A 23,255-nucleotide genomic window follows, 5' to 3' on the forward strand; every position below is an offset into this window, starting at 1 on the left:
GGCATCCACCTGGGCCGCTGGGACTCTGGGATGGGGGTCGGGGAACCGGGGGCGGTGACGACGGCCGGGCCGGGCCGGGCCGGGCCGGGAGCCTCGCGAGGACGGGGTGCGGGAAGGCCGAGACCCTGGCCTGGGGTCTCGGGAAACCTGAATGCCCGAGGCCGGAAAGAATAGGGCAAAGGAGGGTGTGTGCGCTTGGGGGCAGGTAGGGCTAGAGGGTGGAGGGTGGACGGGGGACTCCGTGCAAGCCGGTCTGAGGACGCCCCAGGAAGGCCAGGGTCGGGCGGTGGGGTTAGCAGAGGGCTCTGGCACGGGGCCTGGGCCAAAGGGCAGGCCCTGAGGTGGACGGTGGGCAGGAGGGCACAGCTTCCCTCGCCTGCTGTGACTTGCCGACCGAGATGCGGACATGGCTCGCTCTCAGCTGGCCACAGTGCTGCCCTCTTCACCCCCTGGCCAGCTGCCAGCCTGCTGCCCTCCCGCCTGCCTCCATGCCTGTGACTGCCCCACCTCGAAGTTTAGCTCTTCCACAGGTGCTGACACGGGTGGAACACAGGGCCCGGGTTCCCTCCATGGTGTCTTGACCCCTGGTGGGAGGACAGGGATGTGGGGCCCTTGTGGGGCACTGGGCCCCGGTTACCTGTAGGCTCCACACTCCGGAGTCCGTGTACCGTGGTGGGGACAGCAGGGTGGTCTTGGCCCTGGGGAAGGGTGATGCAATGTCTGTCCTAGGCTGTCACAGGTGGCCCCCTTTGGGGGCGAGGAGACACGGCCCCACCTGGTGCTGAGATTTCTGAGAGGCTTCTTCTCCTTCTCCTCCTCCCCCACCCCTCCTTCCTCCCTCTCCCTCCTCCCCCTGCCCGTGCCCCTCCCCCCTCCTTCTTCCTTCTTTTTTTGTCTTTTTGAGACAAAAGTTCAGACTGGCCTTGAGCTCACTTTGTAGCCCACACTAGTCTCAAACTCACAATGATCCTCCTGCCTCAGCCTCCAAAGTACTGGGATTACAGGCGTCTGCCACTACTTCCAGCTGAGAGGCTCCTTATTCTGACACTGCCGCACCATCCCACTGTCCTCACTTCAAGCACAAAGTTGGCCACATTCTGCTGTGCTCTGACCTTCAGACTTTTCCCACCCGTCACCTGCTGTCTTTAGCCCCACCCATCTACTTTCCACAGTTAGGTTGTCTTCATGTTCGTAAAATGTATGTTGTTACTTATGTGCCTCTGTGGGGACCCTGATGCCTTCCCTGACGTCACAGTGTTTGGCTGAGATGTTACCTAGATTTTCATGGGCTGCAGCCAGGAGGGCACAGCAGTGGGCAGGGCACGTGAGGTCCTTTCTTTCATGGAGTTCAGGTTTGCATGGGGAGAGACAGACAAATGAACCCATAGTCATCATGGGTGGAGAGAAGGAGATGGGATGGTGGTATAGAATGGCTGCTCCTCCTGGGGTGATGTCTGATTGGACTGCAAACAGAAGCAAATGTTGGAAAGAAGCAGGTGCTGGGAGAGAAGTGTTCTGGACCCTGTGGCCTTCAAGGGTTACTGGCCAGGGGATTTTCTGTGTTCATCTGGAAACTGGCAGGTGGGACAAAGGGCTGGAGGCGGGGGATTGGCTGGTTGGCACCCTTGTTCTGCCTGCTGCCACAGTAGGCTGGGATGGCCTTTTGGAGTGATGATTACCAGGTCTGTCCGGCTCCCACCATAGATGGAAGTGTCCCTGCCTGGCTGTGCGGACAACAGAACAACCGCATGGGTTGCTTCCTGGCAACTCTCCCGCATGCTTGCGTTTACACCACATTTAATTAAAAAGCAAAACCAGGCTTTTCCTAACATGATGCAACTCTCCCAACCAACACCAGGTGTCTCTCTAGAAGCCAGTCTCCAGTCACTTTTACCCACCTTTGGGTCGTACTCTTGTAGTTGAGTCTTTCTCCTTGAGAATGTTTGGGAGTCAACACAAACACAGAGATGCACACTAGCTATTGGGAGGACATTTTATGTTAGGTGGGAGGGGAATGGGAGAGGGGAAAAGGAAGAAAAAGAATTGGGTAGCACAGGAGGGTCAGCAAGAGGCACTCATTGTCAAGAAGTCACAAGGCTGAAGCTGCGTTTACCACTGCTCTCTTCCACAAAGAGAGCCACACTGTTTCTCAGCCCTCAGCCAGCACTGCAGTGACACCACTGCAGTTCTTTACTAGTGGGGTAACCCCAGCCTTCATTCTAGAGGTGGTCTTTGCTGCAGCAGGTTTGTCTGTGGGATGGTCTGGTTTTCTGTAGCCATTTCTTGCAGGATTTAGGGGTGCAGGGAGACCCCCTAGGGACCCTCCTTTTGAACATTGCTGCCTCAATCCGTTCTGTAATGAAGCCTGAGTCCCCCAGACAGGAATAAGCACCTTGGCAGCAAGGCACCTCTGTCGTGTCCCTGGTGTGAGAGCCAATGGCTGGGTCTCATCACCCATGTACTGTGTCCCCAAGTGGAATACTCTAGGGTTTGCAGAGGACTGCCCGGGTTACAGGACATACGACTTTTAGCTTTAAGCATGGAAAATTTCCTGGGAAACCAAGATGAGTTGGTGTCTCAGAGTTTAGAACCTCTGGAACAGGAGTACAGGGTTATAGGAATAGGAAGCAAAAATTCACTAGCAGATTGTTAGGGATAGGGACATTCAAGGAAAAACATTGCCGTTTCTGCTGCATGATCCCTGGATCTGGGAATCCTGGCCTTGGGAAAGCCATAGATTCAACACTGATTAAGACCACTTGCCACATTTGGGGCATATACCCAGCCCCACAGTCTTGCCACATAGATAGAGCCAAAGCAGTGTTCAATGGCTGATCTGGGACATGGGTGAGACAGTGAACTCCTTGGACAGCTGTACAGTGGGGAATAATACTGGGAGGGTGGGAGTGGGAGACTGCTGTGTAGAAGCCGGTGAGGGTGAAACACTTTGCTGTGTGGGAGACCAAGGGGTGGAACAGTGTGCTGTGTGGAAGACTATGAGTGTGGGCCAGGCATGGTGGTGCATACCTGTCGTCCCAACACTCAGGAGGCTGAGACAGGAAGATTGCTGTGAGTTTGAGGCCAGCCTGGGCTACATAGTGAGACCTTGTCTAAAAAATAAAACAAATGCAAACCAAAAACAAACAAAAAAGTCCATGAGGGTAGAACAATATGCTGTGTGAAAGAAAGTGAGGATGAAAGACCTTGCTGAGTGAAAGACTGTGAGGGTGGAACACCATGTTATATGTAAGATATGCTGGGTGGAAGACTGTAATTTGTGGAAGCCCATAAGGGTGGAATATGGTGTGTGTGTAAGACAGTGAGAGCTAAATACCGTGTTGTGTGGAAGACCGTGAGAGTAGAAGCCCATGCTGTGTGGATTATCGGGGTTGTGAAACCCCTTGCTATGTGGAAGACCACGAGGGTGAAAGACATTGCCATGTGGCAGATCATGAGGTTGAAACACGTGCTTGTAAAGGAGGTGAGGGCTGAATACCATGCTGTGTGGAGGACTGTTCTGTGTGGAGAACCATGATGGGGGTACACCTTGTGTGCAAGACTGTGATGGTGGAGGACCTTGCTGTGTAGAAGACCAAGCTGTGTATAAAACTTTGCTGTTTGGAAGACAGAGTGTACACCTGGCTGTGTGTAAGACCGTGCTGTTTGGAAGACAGAGTGTACACCTGGCTGTGTGTAAGACCGTGCAGTTGGATGAATGTGCTGTGTGGGAGACTGTGAGTGTAGTAGACTGTGCAATGTGGAAGACAGGAGAGTGGAAGACATTGCTGCGGATGAAACACCATCCTGTGTTTAAGACAGTGAGGTTGGTAAACCTTTCTATGTGGAAGATGGTGAGGGTAGAACATCTACTGCATGGAGGATGGAGAGAGAGTGGAACGAATTGCTATGTGGAAGACCGCTGTGTGAAAGACCATGAGGGTGAGGTACTTTAAACTGGGTTAAGACCGTGATGGTGGAAACACCTTGTGAAAGACTATGAGGCAGAATATCTTGCTCTGTGGAAGAATGTGCTGTGTGTATTCAGGAGGGTGGAACACCTCGCTGTGTGGGAGATGGTGAGGGTAGAACACCTGCTGTATGGTAGACCATGAGGGTGAAACACCTAGCTATGTAAAAGTGAGTGAGACTTGAGGCATGATGTTGCTGATTTTAACTATTCCATTGCAGATTTTTCTATCTTTCTTAGGTGTCAATTATTGAGGGAGATGTTTTGAAATTTTCAGTAATATTTGTGAATCTATGATTTTCTCTTCAGTTTCATATTTTTGCCTTATGTAGTTGCAAGTTTTGTTTAGTGAACTACGTATTAAGAACTCTAGGGGCTGGGGATTTAGCTCAGTGGCAAAAGTGCCTGCCTGGCAAGTGCAAGGTCATGAGTTTGATTCCTGGTACCGGAAGAAAAACAAAAACAAAACAAAACAAAAGAACTCTATTCATTCTTGTTATAGAACTGCCTTTTATCTCATCATGTGATCACTGTAATCCTTGTTTACTTTGAAGTACAAATCAAATAGTGTCAAATTAAGAGAGTGTTAGCATGTTTGGTTGAGTTAATGCTAGACTAGTGTATCTGAATAATTTTCTATTTAATCTGTTTCTATGTTTACCATATATTTTAAAAATATTTGTATACTTTCCAATTGATAAGTAAAAAGTGAACAAATGGAAGTGAGCGAGAGTGGGACCCCATGCTGTCTGGAGTGACTTGTACACAAGACTGTGAAGTGGGAACACCTTGGTTTGTGGAGGACTGTCTTTGGTATTTTTCTAGTTGTTGAGACAAAATACCAGATGCCCAAAATTAAGAAAGGAAAGGTTTGTTTTACTCACAGTTTGTTGAGGTTTCAGTCTTAATCAGCTGGCTCCAAGGCAGGATGGCATGGTGAGGGGCAACGTTTAAGGCGGCAGAAGACAGCAAATGCTGCCTCTTTTCCTCCCTTTTATCGTAAGAGGGCTACCCTCCGCCCAGGGTAGGTGTAGTACTCACACCTCTCCCTGCTCTGTCTTGCCCAGAATGAGGATGTTTACAAACTGAAAACCCTGACCCCCTGCTGAGTTACTTAGTTAAACTTCTAGACTTTTCAGGTTGATACAATGAACAACAGCCTAAAGCAGGTAGGGCTGCAGAACTGCTTAGTTGCTTAGTTACTTAGTTAAGCTTCTAGATTTCTCAAGTTGATACAATGTATCAACCGTAACAAGGACTGTCAGGGTAGAAATCTGTGCTGTGTGGCAGACCCCACCGGTGGAAAACCTTGCTGTATGCTGTTTGTAGAGGACTGTGAGGGTGGAACACTTGATGTGTGGAAGACCATGAGAGTGGAAGACAATGCTGTATGGAAAATCAAGAGAGTTGTACTGTGTGTTATGTGGAAGACCTTGTGTGTGGAAGATCATGCTGTGTGGAAGATCATGCTGTGTGGAAGTCTGTGAGAGTGAAGAATCTTGCTGTATGGAACACTGGGAGGGTGGGACACATTGGTGTGTGAAAGATAGGGTGGAGCACTTGTATGTGAAAAGCTGTGAAGGTGGAATACTTGCTATGTGGAAAACTATTCACTGTGGAAGACTGTGATGGTAGAACATCTTGCACTGTGGAAGATCATGCTGTGTGGAGGACCATGGGGGTGGAATACTTGGATGTGTGGAAGCTTGTGTATGTAGATCAAAAGAGTTGAATACCATGCTGCTTGGAAAGACTTGCTATGTAGAAGACTGTGAAGGTAGGAGATGGTTCTATGTGGAAGATAGTGAGTGTAGGTGTGTTGCTATTTGGAAGACTGTGATCATAGGATACTTGGCTGTGTGGAAGATCATGTGTGCAGAATTTCTTGCTGTATGAAAGGCATTGGGGGTGGAAGGCATTGTTGTGAAAGACCATTAGGGTGGAACACCTTGCTATGTGGAAGACCATGAAGGTGGATGACCAGGTTGTGTGAAAGACATTGAGGGTGGGACACTTTGTTGTGTGAAGTCAGTGAAGGTGTAACACTTCCTGTTTAAAAGACCATGAGGGTGCTGTGTAGAACATGGAAAACCATGAGGTTGGAAGACTATACTATGTGGAAAATGATGGAACAGTGTTCTGTGTGGAGGGTTGTGAGGGCTGAACACTTTGCTTTGAGGAAGACTGTGAGGATGGAATAACATGCTATATGGAAGACCTTGAGGGAGGAATTCCTTACTGTATTACTCCTTACTGTGTTTGAATTTGTGGGTGGGACACTTTGATTTGTGGAACACTGTAAGGGTGGAACACCTTTTGGTGTGGAAGAATATGCTGTGTAGAACACTGTAAGTGAAGAAGACTGTTCTGTGTAGAAGATGATGAGTGTAGAATAACATGTTCTGTGGAAGACCCTGCAGGAGGTACCTCTTACTATACTGAAGACTGTGAGGGTAGAACACCTTGCTGTGTGAAAGACTGTCAGGGGAATAGTGTGCTGTGTGGAAGACTATGCTGTGTGGAGCACCATGAGTGCTAAACACCATTCTGTGGGGAAGATGGTAAGTGTGGAAGAGATTGCTGTGTGGAAAACCATGCTGTGTGGAAAGAGGGTGGAATACCTTATTGTGGAAGACAGTGCAAATGGAGCACCTTGCTGGCTGGAGTTATTTGCTATTTAGAAGATCTTGAGGATAAAACTGTGCTGTGTGGAATGACTTGCTGTGTGCTTTATGGAAGACCATGGATGTGGTACACCTTGCAGTGTGGATAATTGTGCTGTGTAGAAAACTGAGAGGGTGGAAGATTGTGCTGTGTGGGAGACCATGAGGGTAGAATAGCATACTGAATAGAAGACTGTGAGGGTGGGAAATCTTGCTGTATGGAACACTGTGAGGGTGGAACACCTTGCTGTGTGGAAATCTGTGTTGTATGGAAGATCATGAATGTAGAGCCACTGCTGTGTGGTAGACCATGAGGATAGAACCCCTTCTGGTGCAGAAGACTATGATGGTGGAACTTCTTGCTGTTCCTAATAGCTTCAGGGTAGAACACCTTGATGTGTCAAAGATAGTGAGGGTGGAACAACACCTTGCCGTGTGAAAGACTGCGAGGGTTGAACACTGTCTTGTGGAAAGCCATGAGGGTGAAACTCCTCGCTGTGTCAAAGACAATGCTGTTTGGAAGACTGTAGGGGTGGGAAACTGCTGTGTGGAAGACTGTGAGGGTGGAACACCTTGATAAGATGATAGAATGTACTGCGTGGAATATTGTAGGGTGGAGCAGTATGCTGTGTGGAAGCTCATGAGGGTGGGACACCTGGCTGTGTGGAAGACTATGAAGATGGAACTCCTTGCTGTTTGGAAGAAATGAGGCTGGGACACTGTGCTATGTGGAAAACCATGGAGTTGTGACACCGTGGTATGTGGAAGACTGTCAGTGTGGAACAGTGTCCTGTTTGGGAGACTATGAGGGTGAAATTCTCTGTAGTGGAGTGGCATGGTGTGTGGTGTTCCACAACAGTGGGTGTTCCTTTGTCAGAATGTGGCTTGGAAGCTCCGTCTGCCTACTAGATAGGTGCCAGTCTTGGTAAGAGCAAAGCACTACTCTGGATGGGATGGGGTCTTGGGGTTCCTGCTTTTGGCACCCATGTGTGGAAATCCTGTACCTGGATCTGGCCTGGCAAGTCGAGTCCATGTTGTGAGGACATAAAATCAAGCAGGCAATTTTCATATCAATGCCTGGCCTTCCTTCCAGCAGCAGCTCTTAGTGTATGAGCAAACTGCTCCCTCCCAAGAGCAGGAGTCCCGGGGAAGGGTCTGGCAGCATCCGTGCAGGTCAGTCCTGTCCATAGGGCCTGCATGTGAGGGGCTGTTAGTCAGGATTGATGACATAGATTTGTCACACTCTGTACACTGAGAGGAATTGGCATACAGAAACACAGCGAGGTAGAGAAGACTGTGTGTATGCAGGAGAGGGTGGAGCAGAAAGAGGGAACTCTGTGCACACAAGACCTGAAGAAGTGGAGAGGGCTCTGAGCAAATATGACCAGGAAAGAGAAAAGATTCCAACACACAGGTGGAGAGGAAAGAGGGTTCTGTGCACATATTAGTCGGGAGAAAATAGATTCTGCAACTCATAGCCAGAGAGAACATTGTGGGCTTTGCACAAACTCCAGCAGGGAGGAGAGGGGCCTGCCCATGGAGGAGGAGCAGGAGGAAGAGGAGGATGAGGAGGAGGAGAGGGACTCTGTACACAGAGGAGGAGCAGGACAGGTGTGTGCCACCAGGTCTGGTTTTCTGTGGAACATTTCTTCCACTCATGGCACATGTGTGTCTTTCTAAGTGTTAAGGGAATGTGCTCTTCTGCCCACTAAGTCCACGTGACTGCAGTGTGGTACACAAGTCCATGTCCTGAGGAAGAGTCCAGGACCTTGGTCCTGGTGGACTAGATGCAACTTCTTGGCTGGAGCACTGAGGTCCTGGAGTCAGGGGTGAGTGTGTGGTGCTGACCATGCTGACTGTTTTGCCAAGGGTGCAGAGATGCCAGCACCAGGCCATGCTGACTGCTGAGCATTGGAGCCACATCAGGATGTAGCCGCAGTAGTGGCAGAAGGCCCCAGGTATCTGAATTGTCTTGCCCTTATTCACTTAGACATGGGTATAAGCGATTAGAGTAGCACGGGATTATCTGCCTTCTATTACCTATTAGTACATGTCCAGGTAAACCACCAGATCTCAGCTGTGTTCATTTTTCCTAGAACCTGCAAAGCACCATCTTCCCTGCCTGGTGCCAAAGGAGCACAGCTTGCCGTTTTCCCCCTTTGTGCTTGCAGAGGGGGTCAGTGAGGCCTCAGCTGTCCTCACCTGGTCTCCCACACATAGGTGTCTATGGGTCAAGCCACTCTGGTGTGCTTCTTTCCTTTGTGCACTGCCCGCTATGGTGCCCCTGCCCCTGAACGAGACGCTCCTTGGTCTTGCAGTGCAGGTCCTTCTAGGCCCCATTTTCATGCAGCTGTTCTGAGCTGCCGTCAGTCATTCTCACAGCCCTGGTGGGGAAAGGTTGGGGCTGAGGTAGGTCCAAAGGGCCCAGTCCAGGAGGTGAGCAAGTACAAAATATAGCACATTTAGCAGTTTAAAAGAGGGAGATACTTAGCTTTTAAGAATAGCTTTAAATTTACAGAGATACCGAGCAGATAACAGAGGTTCCCATGTGTCCCAGTATCGCACTTGCTGTTACTAACATCCTGCCTTCAGATGGTATATTTGTTAGAGTTAAGGAACAATATTGATACACTGTTTTTAATCAAATAAAGCCCATGTTTCATATTTCCTCAGCTTTCCCCTTTTCGGCCCAGATTCCCATCCAGGGCCCGATAACTTTCAGTCCTCGGTCTCTGCAGCTCCTCCTGGCTGGGGCGGAGGCTCCGACTCTCCTGGTCTCTGAGGACCTGGGTAGCTGCACTGCAGGATTTCCCTCTGTCCACATTTGTCTGCTGTTTTCCCATGGGCATGGGGCCACAGGCGTGGGGAGGAAACCCCCAGGGCAGCACACCCTCTGTCACATCCTTCAAGGTCCCCACTGTCCACAGGGCTGTGACTCTTGATGCTGACCGTGAGCACCTGGCTGAGCATCTCCATGTCTCCACTGCGGCTCCCCTGCCTCACTCACTCACTGCAAGGGGTCGGCATGGTGTGCGCAGTCACGTGTGAGGTGGGGACCTAGGCTCCTCCTCCCAGGGCGCAGAGTCTATAGAAGGCACTTGGAATTTCACATGAGCATTTGACCCTTTTCCCTTATTTATCAATTTATTTAATAATTTATTTATATCACTATGGGCTCCTGGATATTTACAGTACACTTTGGGTTGTAATGCATTGCTACTTTATTTATATTGTTGCTCGAATGTTGCAGCTTTGGCTGTTGGGAGCTCCCTAGTTGCTCTAGTTTTGTTTTCCCAAGCACTTCCTTACTTTCTGTCAATGCAAGATGCTGAAGGCACTTTTTGTACATTTCCTCGCCCAGTCCTGGAGTTAGAGGCTCTCCTGGGAGTGGAGAATGGATTAGAAGCCACACTCTGGGTCTAGGAAGGCTCACTGCCTCTGGGTTGGTGACTCCTTCATGCCTGCTCAGCAGGAAGCACACAGATATGCATGTGTGTGCACATGCTTGTGCACGTGCAGCCCCTGGGGTCCCATGTATGTGAAACACCAGTTCTTGATGCCCTAGTGCTTGTCCTTAGCCTGTGTGTGTACCTGCCCTCCTGCCTCCATCTGCAAACTTACCCTCCACAGTGAGGGTCTGGCCCGTCACTGCTGTCCACTTACTACGTCCTCCTTCAGCCCCTCGAGGCAGGCACCTGCACCAACCACAGCACAGAGCTCTTGTGGCTCCCTTCGCCTTTAACCTCAGGTGCCACTCATTTCTGAAGTCACTCAGCTCAGGTCAGCCTGTGTCATTCTCTTGTCACACGCTGCATTCTCTCCTGGGATCCTGTACACCCTAAACTGTCAGTTTTTGCATTATAGCCATTTTTGTAGATGCATATTGGTGTCTTCTTGTTTCAATTTGCAGTTTCCTCACGGTGCATGATGTGGGCAGATTTTCATACACTCATATGTGCCATCTGTATGACTTGTCTGGGAGGTGTCTGTTTAACTCTTTAGCTCATATTAAATTTAGGGTTTTTTTTTCTTGCTTGCTTGCTTTGCTGTATTAGGGATTGAACCCAGGACCTTTGCACTGAGTTGCATCCCCAGACCTTCTTTAATTTTTTGAGACAAGATCTCACTGAGTCACTAAGTTGCCCAGACTAGGCTCAAACTTGGAATACTCTTGCCTCAGCCTCCCAGAGTACTGAGATTACAGGCAGATAGTTCATTTATTGTTGAGATTTAAGGGTTTGTATATTCTGGATATAATCCTGTGTCAACTGGGTGTGGTGGTGCACACCTGTAATCCCAGCACTTGGCAGGCTAAGGCAGAAGGATTGCCACAGGTTTGAGGCCAGCTGGGGCTACATAGTGATGCACTGTCCCGAAAAACCAAATCAAACCAAAGCAAACCAAACCAGACCAAACCAAACTAAACCAAACCAAACCAAACCAAACAAACAAAAAAAAAACATAAAAACTCTCTTGTATGAGAATATGTGTTCTGTAAATATTTTTTCCCAGTTTGTGGCTTATTTTTTCATTGCCTTAATAGTGTGCATCACAAAAGTGAATTTTTATTTTATTTTTTAGTACTGGGAATTGAACTCAGGACCTTGCACTTGCCAGGCAGGTGCTACACCACTGAGCTATGTCCCTGGCCCTTAAAACAGAATTTTAAAATTTTAGTAAAGTCCAACTTATTGACTTTTTCTTTCATAGACTGTGTTTATCACATTTCATGTTAAAAAATTACTGCCAGAGCTGAGGGTGCATTTCAGTGATAGTGTGTGCTTAGCATGTACCAGGCCCTGGGATTGATCCCCAGTGCCACAAAAATCAATCAACACCAAGTCCAAACTTACCTAGATCTCTCTGATATCATGTTCTAGAAGTTTATAGTTTTGCATTTTTACATTTAGATCTATGGTCAATTTTTCTTTGTTTTCTTTTCTTTTTTTTTTTTTTTTTGGTACCAGGAGTTGAACTTAGGACCTTGCATTTGCCAGGTAGGCACTTGTGCCACTGAGCTATATCCCTGGTCCCCTATGGTCAATTTTTGAGTTACTTTTTGTGGATGGCATAAAGTTGATGCTTAGATTAACGTTTATGGATGTTGTCTTAGTTACTTTTCTTATTGCTGAGGCAAAGTATCCCACACCCCAAGTTAAAGGGGGAAAAGTTTATTTACCTCATGGTCTACAGAGGCTCTGTAGTTGGCTGGCTCCAACGCAGGGGGGCATCACAGAGGAGAAACAGTTCACGGTGCCCACAAGGTAGCAAAAACAACAAGAGCTTAACAGAATCTTTCTGCCCCTTTTACCTTTTATGTAGACTGCTGGGATAAGGGAGGTGCTAAGCCACTCAGCGGACCAATTTAGTAATCACACACTCTTAAGCCCAGCACTGTGCCATGGATCAATCACACTCTAGATCCAGCCACCTCTGAAAAAGCACCACCTATGACTGCATGAGGCTTGTGGCGGGGGGCATCCAACACAAGCCAGACAGATCCAATTGTTAAAGCACAATGTTTTCAAAAGACAGTCTTTCTCCGTGACCCTGCCTGCACTCCTTTGTCAAAGGTGGTTGGTAGTGCTTGCACGGTTCTGTCCTGGGCTCTTGCTCCTGTTGCCAGTTGGCTGGTCTGTTCCTCTGCCAGGGCCAAGCTCCCCTGGGTGTGTGGCTGTAGTGGGGCCTGTGTACAAGTACTCCAGCTCTGCTCTTCTGGCAGAGCGGTGTTGGCTATTTTGAGTGTTTGACTTCTCACACACACTTGGGAATCAGCTTGTCATTACCCACAAGTAATTCACTGGGATTTTGACTGGGATTATATTGAATCTACAGATCCAGTTGGGGAGAACTGATGTGTTCCCACTAATAAACATGGTCTACCTCTCCACTTATTTATAACTTTGATTTCTGTCATCAGAGGTTTGTAGTTGTGTTCCTGTAGACCCTACACGTATTTGTAGGTTTGTATCTAAGTATTTTATTTCTTGTGGTGCTAATGTAAGTGGTATTGTGTTTTAAATGTCAAATTCCCCTTGTCTGTTGCTAGTATGCAGGAAGCAAGTGACTATTGTACATATATATTAATCCTGTGTGCTGCATTGTTGCTATAATTCTTTATTAGTTCCAGGACTTTTATTGTTATTTTTTTTGGGTTTCCTATACAGTCATGTCATCTACAAACAAAACAATTCTATTTTTTTCTTTCCAGTTGTACATATTTTATTTACTCTTCTTGTCTTTAGCCTGGATTTCTAGTACAATACTGAATAGGAGTGGGGAGACGAAGTGCCCTTGTCTTGCTCCTGATTGCAGGGAAAAACATCTAGTCTCTCCACTGTCTTGTTGGGAACTCATCAGTATCTTGGTGTACCTGGGGAGTAAGAGGAAAAGACAGACAAGAGACAAGAGCTGGGTCAGGTGGAGGTGACCTCTTATCTAGGTAAGAGGACCTGAACAACAGGAGTAGGGGCATTTATTTATACTCTTGCAAAGTTAGTATCACGAGTGGCAAGGTTGCCTATTGACTAACGATTGAAGTGTCCAGGCAGGATGCTTTTCTCAAGACTGAGATAGCTTGATAGCTTGAGGCACTCTGGCTGTGTGCTGCCCTCACACATATGACAAATTTTCAGCTTCAGCTGCTCCCGACATTGTCTGATATTAATTGTGCATTTTTAAAGGATCTTTATCAAGTTGAGGAAATTTCCCTTTGTAGGTTTTGAGAGTTTTAGTCATGAACAGGTGTATTGGAGTTTGTCAAATGTTTCTGCTGCATCAATTGATAAGTTAATGTGGTTTTTCCTCCTTACTCTGTTGATGAGAGGGATGATATCACATTAATAGCTCTCCACTGTTGAACTAGACTTGCATCCCTGGAATAAGCCCCGCTTGGCTGTGATGTGGAATTTTTCTTATACACTGCTAGATTTGATTTGCTATTTTTTTTGAGGAGTTTTGTATCTCTGTTCATGAGAGATACTGGTCTGTAGTTTTCTCTTTTTCTTATGTCTTTATCTGGTTTTTATCAGGGCAACACTGGTTCCAGAATGAATTAAAAAGTGTTCTATTTGTTATTTTCTGGAAGAAATGATAGAGAGTTGGTATAATTTCTTCCTTAAGTGTTTGGTAGAATTTGCCAGGGGAAGGTTCCTCTCGAGTAATTTCTGCTTTCTCTGTTTGTGGTAAGCCTTGAGATTTATCAAGTCATTGAAATATTTTTTCAAAGAACAAGGTTTTGGTTTCGTTTACCTTTCTATTAATTTCTTGTTTTCAGTTTCACTGATTTATGCCCTGGTTTTTGTTATTTTTTTGCTTGCTTTAATGCTTACATTGCTCTACTTTCCAGTAGTTTCTAAAGGTGGGTGTCCAGCTTGCTAATTGAGGTCTTTTCTCTTACACTGTGTGCATCTGATGCTATAGATTTCCTTCTCAGTACTGTGTCCATGGCATTCCACCAACTTTGCTCAGTTGTGTTTTCATTTAGTTCAGATTGTTTTAAATTTCTCTTGGGGATAATTTTCTTGACATATGCCAAAGAGCCCTTGGGTTGAGCCATGTACACCATCCTGTCTGCAAATGCTAGGCGTGGGGCCAAATAAAGCAATATGCTGTGTCCAAGTCAAGTTCATCCCAAATCCCCATGGTGGTGGCTGTGCCCCTGGGTCATAAATTTAGATGTGGCTTCCATGCCTCTGACTCGGGGTGCGCCTGTCTTCTGCCACCTGTAATTATTGCCATCAACCCCTTAGGTCCTATTGCTGGATCCCCAGGGAAACAGTTGTCCTGCGTTGGAGACAGGCTCCTGGCTTCAGGCTCCTTAGCAGGCACACTGGTCAGCTCTGCTGGACAGGTCATGCAGTAGCATAGTATGAGGTCAGCCTTGAGGGACAGCAGACATGCTGAGGCCCCCAGCTGAACCAGGACACACCTATGATGTTCGGGAGAATGTGTCAGGCCCTCACAAAGGGCCATTTCTGCTGAGTGTGAAATGCTATTGTTGGCTGTGACATGGTCCACTGTGCACATAACCGGCTCTGCCCCATCGAGGTCCCTCTGGGACTTGGGGTAGGGCCTTGGTGCTGCGCCTGTGTCTCCCTGCTCCTATCGTGTGTGGGTTTCTCCGAGCATCCTTTGGTGCTTTGCAGACAGTTGGCTCCTCACCTGGGAGAGCAGACACGCTCAGCACCTGGCCGGCTGTGCGTGCAGGAGTCACACACCCTGGCCAGTCAGTCTGGGTACCCTCGACTCCTCAAGGAAAGGTCCATGGACATTTCCCTGAGTGGCAACCCTTAGCCACATTCTGGGCACCATAATTACGTAGCCCACTAAATCTGTTTACTGTACAAAATATTCCAGGTCAAGCGGCGTTTAGCCTCTTGGACAGGAAAGCCTGCAGAAACGTGAGCCAGATCGGGTGGGGACCACAGAAATGAACAAGGCAGAGACTGGCCGGCCTTAACTTCCTCACTCCCTTTAGCGCCTTATAAACCTTACTCTAAGAGTGCTGCTTTTGGCACTTTGGAGCCTACAGCCCCTCTCAGGTCTTTATTTTAAATAAAGCCTGTCCTTGAAGTAAATTTTTCTTTTTCCTTTTATTTCTTACAGCCTCCACTAGAGGAGCTCACAGTCCCTTCCTGCCCCAGGGCCTTTGAGCGGCTGTCCCCTGGCCAGAAGGCTCGCCTCCGGGCCTTTTCCCCTGGCCTCACCCAGCGCTTTTCCTAGGCACCGGTGCACGCCCTTAGCAACTGGAGGGCGACCCGGGTCATAAATCTGCGTGACGCATCAAGCGCCAGGAGGTGAGCCCTGCACCTGGGGCTGGGAGGCAGGCAGCGACAGCGGGGTCAGAACAAAACCCAGAGGCCCCTGCCCTAAGCTGCAGCGAGTCCGGGGCTCAGGCTGCCCACGAACGCGACAGACCCGGACCCACGCTGCGGCCCTGTGCAGGCGGCGGGCTGAGACCGTGCCCGCGAGACCCCGCCCACCCCCGAACCCGCCCATAGACTGCAGTTTGCGCCAGCGGCCACCAGGTGGCGGTGCAGGCCCGCGCGTGGCAAGGCCTGCGTCTCCTGCGCGGCCCGAGGCTCGGGAGGTGTGCCGAAAGGGGCGGTTCCCAACGTCGCGCGGGGGTGGCGCGCGCGTCATCCGGAAGGTCTCGGGCTGTGGGCAGGGACAACGAATGCGGGGACGGCGGGGACGGCGGGCGCGGGAACGGCGGGCGGTAACCCGGCCCCTCTCCCGCCCCGCCCTCGACGCCCGCGCTTCCCCGAAATGACGCAGTGACGAAGAGAGGGCGGAGTGACGGGAGGTCTGGCGGGGGAGGGAGAGGCGGGGCCGGTCCGGGAAGGGGCGGAGCCTGTCCGGGAAGGGCGGGGAGCTCCCCGCGGGGAATTCTCCTGCCGGAAACCGAGCCGGGTGCGGCTCGGGCACGTGCGGGACGGGGGTTCTATGCCTGGCTTTCGGGGCGCCGAGACCTGTTGACCTTGCCAGGCTCAGTCGGGCCAAGGCCTCAGCTCAGCGGCCCTCCAGTACTGTAGAGAGAAATTTGCTGTTTCCTTCAGGGCCGAGGTTACGACCGGGTCCCGGCCTCACAGCCGCGCAATGCCCAGTGTTGCGCGTCTGCTGAATAACGGGCCGCGAATTTCCTCAGGCTTATCTCCCGAGGGAGCGGGGAGGCTAGGACTTTTTATTCCACACTTAGCTGCTGTTATGGCTAACGCTGAAGTCACACATCACGCACCGCGCAGGGACGCGGGTGCAGAGGTTACAGAAAGGCTCGCAGGGAGCTGTGAGAAGGCGCCCCAGATGGTCAGATAGAAGGTCCCAGCACCCCAGTTTGAGTCCACCCTGGACGATTTAAGTGATTTAGCAAGAGCCTGTCTCAAAATAGAAAATAAAGGGCCTGGGATGTTGCTCAGTGTGAAAGCTCCGGGTTCACTCCCCAGAACCAGGAAAAAAAAAAAATAGATTACAGAGGTAGAGTGTCTTCCAGGGGCAGGGCTTGTTGACAGCTGGTGTGCATCTGAAGCCGAAGTGCGGGCGGCTGGCGGGCTGGGGTGGAGGCAGGAGATGTGGTGGAGCAGGGGCAGTGAGCCCGAGTTTGTTGCTGTTGCCCTTGTGACTTATTCACCAAGTGCTGTGCTGAGATGACACGTTGGCGGGTGTCACCACACCCAGTGTGGTCTGTCGCGTGTCCACATGGCCCGATTTGATTTGTTAAGTTTGCTGGTGATCTCTCAGCACGATTAAGTTATTCATTAGTGTGTGCCTTGTAACTGTGCTGTGCATCCGGGAGCTGTTTCTTCCATAAGTTTGGTGTGTCCAGCATCCCGTGGGCATCTTTTGTCGCAGACACATTACCAAGTCATGGTGTAGCGCTGCACTCAAGATGGAGCAAACTGATGTGTTATAAAATGGAGTCATTCAGGGCTAAGTGCAGCCTGAAAGCTACTGTTCTGTACATCAGGGTGTTGGTCACAGTGGGGACATCCTGCTCTACACACAGGCCCTGCATGACAGGTGTCCTGGCCTGGCCAGACCTTGCAGGAGCCACACCCTTTGACTCCTGCTTTCTGCTTCTGACCAGGAGCCTCCAAGGGGTGTGGGGAGGCTGGCTTACTGGTTGGGTGGGGCCTCGGACCTCAGAGCAAGGGATCTCACTTTTGAAGGGGTCAGGAATGGGACATCTCAGAATATGCAGAGCTGGCATGGTGATTGTTCAAGCCGGATGTCTCAGGGGTTGTAACTGTCAGGCTAGACACTGAGTAGCAGCTGAGACCACCAGGACAGGCAAGACTGAAGCAAACAGCGATACCTTTATTTCAGGCTGGGTGCAACCTGGCCAAGGGTGAGAAAGCCACTGGCCCCGAACAAAGGAAGGGGCCCATCTTTACAGATTATTTTAGGTGTGGGAGGGGGAAATTCCACTGAGGAAGGTGGAAAATTTAAGTTTCTCAGTGGTGATTGGTGGGTCTGGCGCCTCTGGGGGAGGGAAGTGCTGGGGGACATCAGCATGTTGCTGATTTACAGCGTGGCTTTCTGTAGACCTACGAGGTTTCCTGTAAGCCTGAGAACTAGGCCTGGGAACGATCCTGATAAACAGATATACTTTAGTCTCTCGAGCTGAGTGACTGTTTGAACAGACTGGTTGTCTGTCGGAGTTTTTCTCTTCAAGTTGGGTGGGGTACAGTGTGAGGGACCTAACAGTAACTTCAGAAGGGCCATTTGGTTGGATGGCTTCTCTGGGGAGGGTTGTCTTCACATACTGTGGCCAGAGAAGAGCAGTAGACAGGAAGGAAGAAATTGAGTGTGACCTTCTCTCCCACCAGCTGCCACAGCCCAGCACTTCCTGGTGGCATCGCTAGGATTTTCCCCTTTCCTGCACACACTCCCTGTTGTTTGTCTAACTAGTGTGCAGGCATCACGTTTCAGTCATCTCCTCAGATGTCCCTTTCTTGTGAAAATGCTCTCTGGGGAGGGTCGTCCTCACATGTCACAGCCAGAGAAGAGCAGTAAGGTATGCCTTATGGCAAAAATTACAGTAACTGGGTGTCTTTGTCCAGCAGAGGAGCTAAGGAACAGAGGGGACTGTCCCTCCCCTCGCTTCCCCACCAGAAGAGCCCTGGCACCCCAGTGGTTGCCCCAACCCCAGGCCCTGCTCCTTCTGGTAACCAGCTGACTTCCAGGCATCAGCCTTGTGGAGTTCCCTCCCACATGAGCTGCAGCCTGGACAGCTTACTCCTTTACATCTGGTCTTTACGTGAAGTCTGCATTGTGTTCAGCCATAGTTACCATTCTAAATGTCCAGATTTGAATTTAAACTCTTCCCCAGTATCCAGTATCTGAGAGACCCATTGCAGGGCAAGAATGGACCCTTCCCCTCAGTGAAAAACTGAACAAGTCCAAAAGAGGCTGGGAAGAGGAAATATTCCAAACATGGAAAAAACCAGAATTTAATCATAAAAAAACAGCTGTCCACTGCTGCTTTTGATTTCCAGCTCCAAGCGTGTGGTGCTCGTGATTCTCCAGCTGGCCCTGGGCTGGGGTCAGGCAGAGACCTGGACTGTTTCCTGCCCAAGGGTGCTGGGATCTGCCCAGGCAGTGCACACTGCCAGTTCCTGACTGTGAGACTGAAACAAAACCTGGATCTCTACCTGTAGCCCAGCCTTTGCCCACAGGAAGCGTGGGTTTCTGTGTGTTGTCAAAAAACCTCCCTCAGTGCCTCTGCATCTGCCCCAGCTCAAGGCTGCAGCCTCCCACAGCACTTCCTGTTTGACCCTTTTGGCTCCTCTAGAGCGCATTTAACCCACATTCCTTTCTCTTTACAGAGGCCACAAAGCTGGACATGGTGGCAGATGCCTGTAATCCCAGCGTTCTTCGAGGCTGAGGCAGGAGAACTGAAGTTTTGAGCCCAGGCTGTACAACTTATCAATTTAGCAAGACCCTGTCTCATTTAAAAAAGGGAGGGGCATGGAGTTACTGGGATGAATATGGTTTTTCTACTGCCAGGCCTACAATCATGTGATTTGGTAAATGGGCCTCCATACTTTTTAGGGATCTCCCAGCGGAGCATTGCAGGTGCCTAAGAAAGAAGAGGGGTGGAGAAGAGAAAGGCTGAGGTCTGTCGGGATGGTGAAAGTGGTCCCTCCCTCCTCTAGTCCAACTCCAGAGATGGCTGCTGGGAGCTGCGCCTCCCTCATACCCTGTCTGGCCCTGGAGTGGTAGGACTGGAACAAAACGTCTTGCAGTGGAGACAGCGTTACTGGAGGTTAAGATCTGTGCTGTCATGCCCCAAGAACATGGGACAAAATCTTGGTGGAAAGGAAAGGTTTATGCAGCTAGCTTTGAAGGATTTGGAGGGGCTGCTTGTTGCATTGGCTGTCCATCTCCCTGTGTGCAGCTGTGCAAGGGGCTGGGGAGAAATGTGGTGAGACAGGAGCCAAGGCATTTCTGTGCGGTTGCTTCTGCACATCCCTCCCAGGTAGATCTGCTAGCTGTCACTTTTCTGTCTGTTCACCTGAGCTGAGGAGAGGAGAGTGTGGCAGTCTATGCGCTCAGCATGGGGAAGTTGCAGAAGCAGTCTATCTTTTAAAAAATTGTGATTTTTAAAGATTCATTTTATACCACTGGATCCCCAGGATCCCCAGTGGATCCTCAGGAGCAGCTCCTGGATCTCAGAAGAGGGCAGAGACCACAGAAGGACAGGCAACATAGAAATGTGGTATGGAATCCTTTCACCAAGAGTCCCACATCCTCCTAATATGTCCAGCACTGTTAGAGAAGCAGGTGCCGAGGAGGATTGAGAAACCAAGAGGGAAACCATCTCTATGCTGGGCACACATTCTAATGGTGAACCAAGTCTACACTGGACACAAGTTCCAGAACTGGAATAGTGCTGGACAGCAATGGACATGTAGGCCACAGAGAGTGATGTGTGGGATGAGGGTGGATTTTTAGGTACATTGTACTGGGACAGTGCGATGGAATTGGGAAAAGACAACTCAAGATCCACATCTTACACTGTGTGCAGAACAAAACTGCAATGGAGCAGAGGTCTGGATGTGGAAGCTGTGACAGTACAACAATCAGAGGAAAATGGGAGAATTGGCTAACTTCTGCACAAGGAAAGGCTTCAACCTAAGATTCAAAGACCATATGCTCCAAGAGAACTTCTGGATATACTTGATCGCACAAGTGTATGCTTTAAATAATTGCATGACAAAAACACCACAAGCAAAATAAGATAATTGACAAATTCAGGCAAAATATTCAATGCTAATACACAAATGTGTGAACATCCCTATGTGCTGTTGTGGTTAGAGTTGGTATGTTGTCCACCAGTAGAGCAGTCAGAGTATCTTCTGTTAAAATGTTTGGCCTTTTTTGTGCTCTGGTTCCTGATACAGCTGAGCACATTGACATGAGCAAGCCCTTTCCAGGAACAGCTGAGCTCCTACCAGGGAAGTGATTTCCCGAGTTGCAAGATACCTGCAGGATGGGGGCTGGTCCTATTGCTCCGAAGGTTGGAAGGCATAGCTCCACCTAACCTCGGAGGAGGTGAGGGCTGCAGGCTGGGCCGATTGACTTGATCAGTGTGCTGATCAGTAATGCCATGCAGTGAAGCCCCCATAAAACCAAAGAAGCACTGAGCTAGGGGCTCCAGCCCTAACTACAATAGGACCCTTCTCAGCCTTGCCTGTGCCTGTCCTAACGTTCTTTTGTCCTTCCAGATACCTTCTTCAGTAAACTTGAGCCAGAGACCTGGGGAAGGACACAGGACAGGTGCACTCCTGAGCCCTAACTCAGGACCCGTGACCCCTTGAAAATATAGCATGTTTTCTTCCCTAACCCTTCCAGTTGGAATACTCTTATTGACCTAAAACCAGGGGCACCCCTGAAGTTTAGATGCCTTCACTGTAGCATCTCAAAGGATAAACTGGAGAAGATAATTGTTGTGATCACCACACAGGGGCAGAGGACATATAGACTGTTTCTTATTGAAAGCCTGATTGTGCTTTCTTTGAGGCAGTCAGGGACTTAGAAGATGCTTTTGCTAAAAACAATGACTCTTCATTTGGGCCTGCAGATGCCCAGTGGGTGACTAAGCAGGGTGAAGCCTGGTGTCACTGGCTTTTATAACTTCCTCCTTTGTTACATTAAAATGCTGGGTTAGGTCCCTGCTTAGCTCTGAAGGAGCCAGTCTAATCATTTAGGGAGTGTCTGTCTAAAAGCTGTTAATGTAAGGCTTGTTACCCTTAAATTTGCTGTAGCTATCTCATCTCCCTCCAAGACTGAGGATACCAAGATAAGAGATTTTCAGGGTATATTGGTCAGCTTTCTGCCACTGGGACCAAATATCTGACATAACAAGTTACCACAGAACATAACACATCTTTTGTCATAAAGGCCTGTATGTCAAACCACATTTACTCTTTAGAATATTTCCATTGATTAATTATTAATTTTAATTTTATGGGTTTTATTATATTAAACAGTGAGTGCTTAACAGGAAAAAATCACAAAAATAAAGTATTTCATTTTTAATTTTTATTGAGTGTTTATAAAAAAGCATCAAAATTTTTAACATTGACTGGTTTTTGGTGTGCCAAGTCTATAAAAGACTTAAACTACAGAAATAAATACCTATGTGAACTACAATGAAAATACCAATAGCATGCTACAAAAAAACCCTTACTTCAATTGTTATACCTAAGGCAGACTTCATACCTGACAACAGTATGTTGTATACACACCGATAGCTTGTGAGAGCACAAGTGTTTTGCTTTCCTGTCCTGTTTGTAGGACATACTTGACATCTTGCTGGTCTTGCTGTTTTATCATGAAGTTCATATTATATTATACAGTGTGTAGTTAACAGGAATATAAAATATCAATAAACTATTAAATTCTTAATATCTATTTCATATTTAGAATACACATCAACATTTTCACATCAGCTGTGTTCTTGCTTACAAAACCTGAGATAATATCAGAAATAAAAACCTATGCAAACTGTGTTGAAAATACCAATAGAACTTGTAATGTTTGTGTCTAAATGTCCCCCTAAAGCCTTATGCAGTCATGAAGGGAAGGCTTTTCAAAGGTAGCTGAATCTAGAGTTTGTGATTGATTCATGGCCCAGTGCTAGGATTAAGGGTGTGAGGGCTACACTCACCCTAGGGGGGATACCCTGCATGCAATATAAGGTACAGAAAGAGGCTTGTCTTTCCTCCACCTTGTTGCTTTTGCTATCTTCCACTGCCATGAACTATTGTCCCTCTGGGATGTGCCGCCCTGCCTTGGAGCCAGCCAATTAAGACAGTTATACAATAAAAATAATCTTTACTTCAATTGTTATACCCAATGCAGTCTTCACACATAAAAATTGCATGTTCCGTACACAAGTATCACTGACATTGATAGCACATGTTTTGTTTTCCTGTCCTTTCTTGTAGGGCACAGTTGACATCTTTTTGGTTTTCTTTTTGTTGTAGTAGGTCTTTGGGACAGTGTGCCTGTTCACCTGTCAGCTCACCAATGCAGTCCACAAGTTGTTTTTGTGTAGTTCCTTAGCCAGGAACATTTTGTTTTACTGCTACTGTAAATGATCTCTTCTAAGTTCCAGTCCCAATCCTCTAAGAAAATTTCTCTGTGGTATTTTGCACTTGTTATTTTCTTTGTAAACTATTAAACTATCTATGCGACACATGTTTAGGTCAAGTAAAACAAAACCATTGGCCAATGGTTTGTGTTTCGAGTGACATCATAGTTGCTGCATAACTCATCAACAACATCTACTCTGCCTTTAGTCTTGTAGAAAGTTTCCATCTCAGGCTTCTGTTTTGTCAAGTTTTCTCTATCAGTATTTCTATCATGGTGGCTTGTTGACATCAGTAATGCCAGTTTTTTTTTTTTTTTTTTTTTTTTTTGGTTTTTCTCCGGTACCGGGAACTGAACTCACGACCTTGTTTTTGCCAAGTAGGAAGCCAATGTAAATCTTTCAGAAATCCAAAGGTTGTATTATACAATTCTCTGTTTTGAAATTGCAACAATTCATTTGGAATTTCTGCTTTGTTCCTGCATATAGTTCCTGTACTTGTCAACTGGCACTCTGCTAGTGAATGTAA

General features: G+C 48.2%; 2 long non-coding RNA genes across 5 annotated transcripts; one reads left to right on the forward strand and one right to left on the reverse strand.

The window, feature by feature from the left end:
- Positions 1-10: 10 nt before the first annotated feature.
- On the reverse strand, positions 11-5,075 carry LOC106146372. 3 transcript variants are annotated; one of them, XR_001230786.1, is made up of 3 exons: positions 5,009-5,075; positions 4,852-4,879; positions 11-698 (listed from the first exon to the last, which is right to left on the reverse strand). It is a non-coding gene; the product is annotated as an uncharacterized LOC106146372 (long non-coding RNA). The 3 variants fall into 3 exon arrangements; XR_001230787.1 differs by lacking the exon at positions 5,009-5,075 and adding an exon at positions 1,275-1,336 and having other exon boundaries at positions 4,852-4,890; XR_001230788.1 differs by lacking the exon at positions 5,009-5,075 and adding an exon at positions 1,275-1,332 and having other exon boundaries at positions 4,852-4,877.
- Positions 5,076-5,222: 147 nt separating this feature from the next.
- LOC106146368 lies at positions 5,223-20,425 on the forward strand. Of its 2 annotated transcripts, none has more exons than XR_001230780.1 (4): positions 5,223-5,281; positions 7,243-7,387; positions 15,238-15,428; positions 18,957-20,425. It is a non-coding gene; the product is annotated as an uncharacterized LOC106146368 (long non-coding RNA). The 2 variants fall into 2 exon arrangements; XR_001230781.1 differs by having other exon boundaries at positions 5,248-5,355.
- The last annotated feature ends 2,830 nt before the right edge of the window (positions 20,426-23,255 follow it).

This window comes from Chinchilla lanigera, unplaced genomic scaffold (assembly GCF_000276665.1).
Source record: "Chinchilla lanigera isolate Chin_1 unplaced genomic scaffold, ChiLan1.0 scaffold00075, whole genome shotgun sequence".
NCBI classification, from domain to species: domain Eukaryota; kingdom Metazoa; phylum Chordata; class Mammalia; order Rodentia; family Chinchillidae; genus Chinchilla; species Chinchilla lanigera.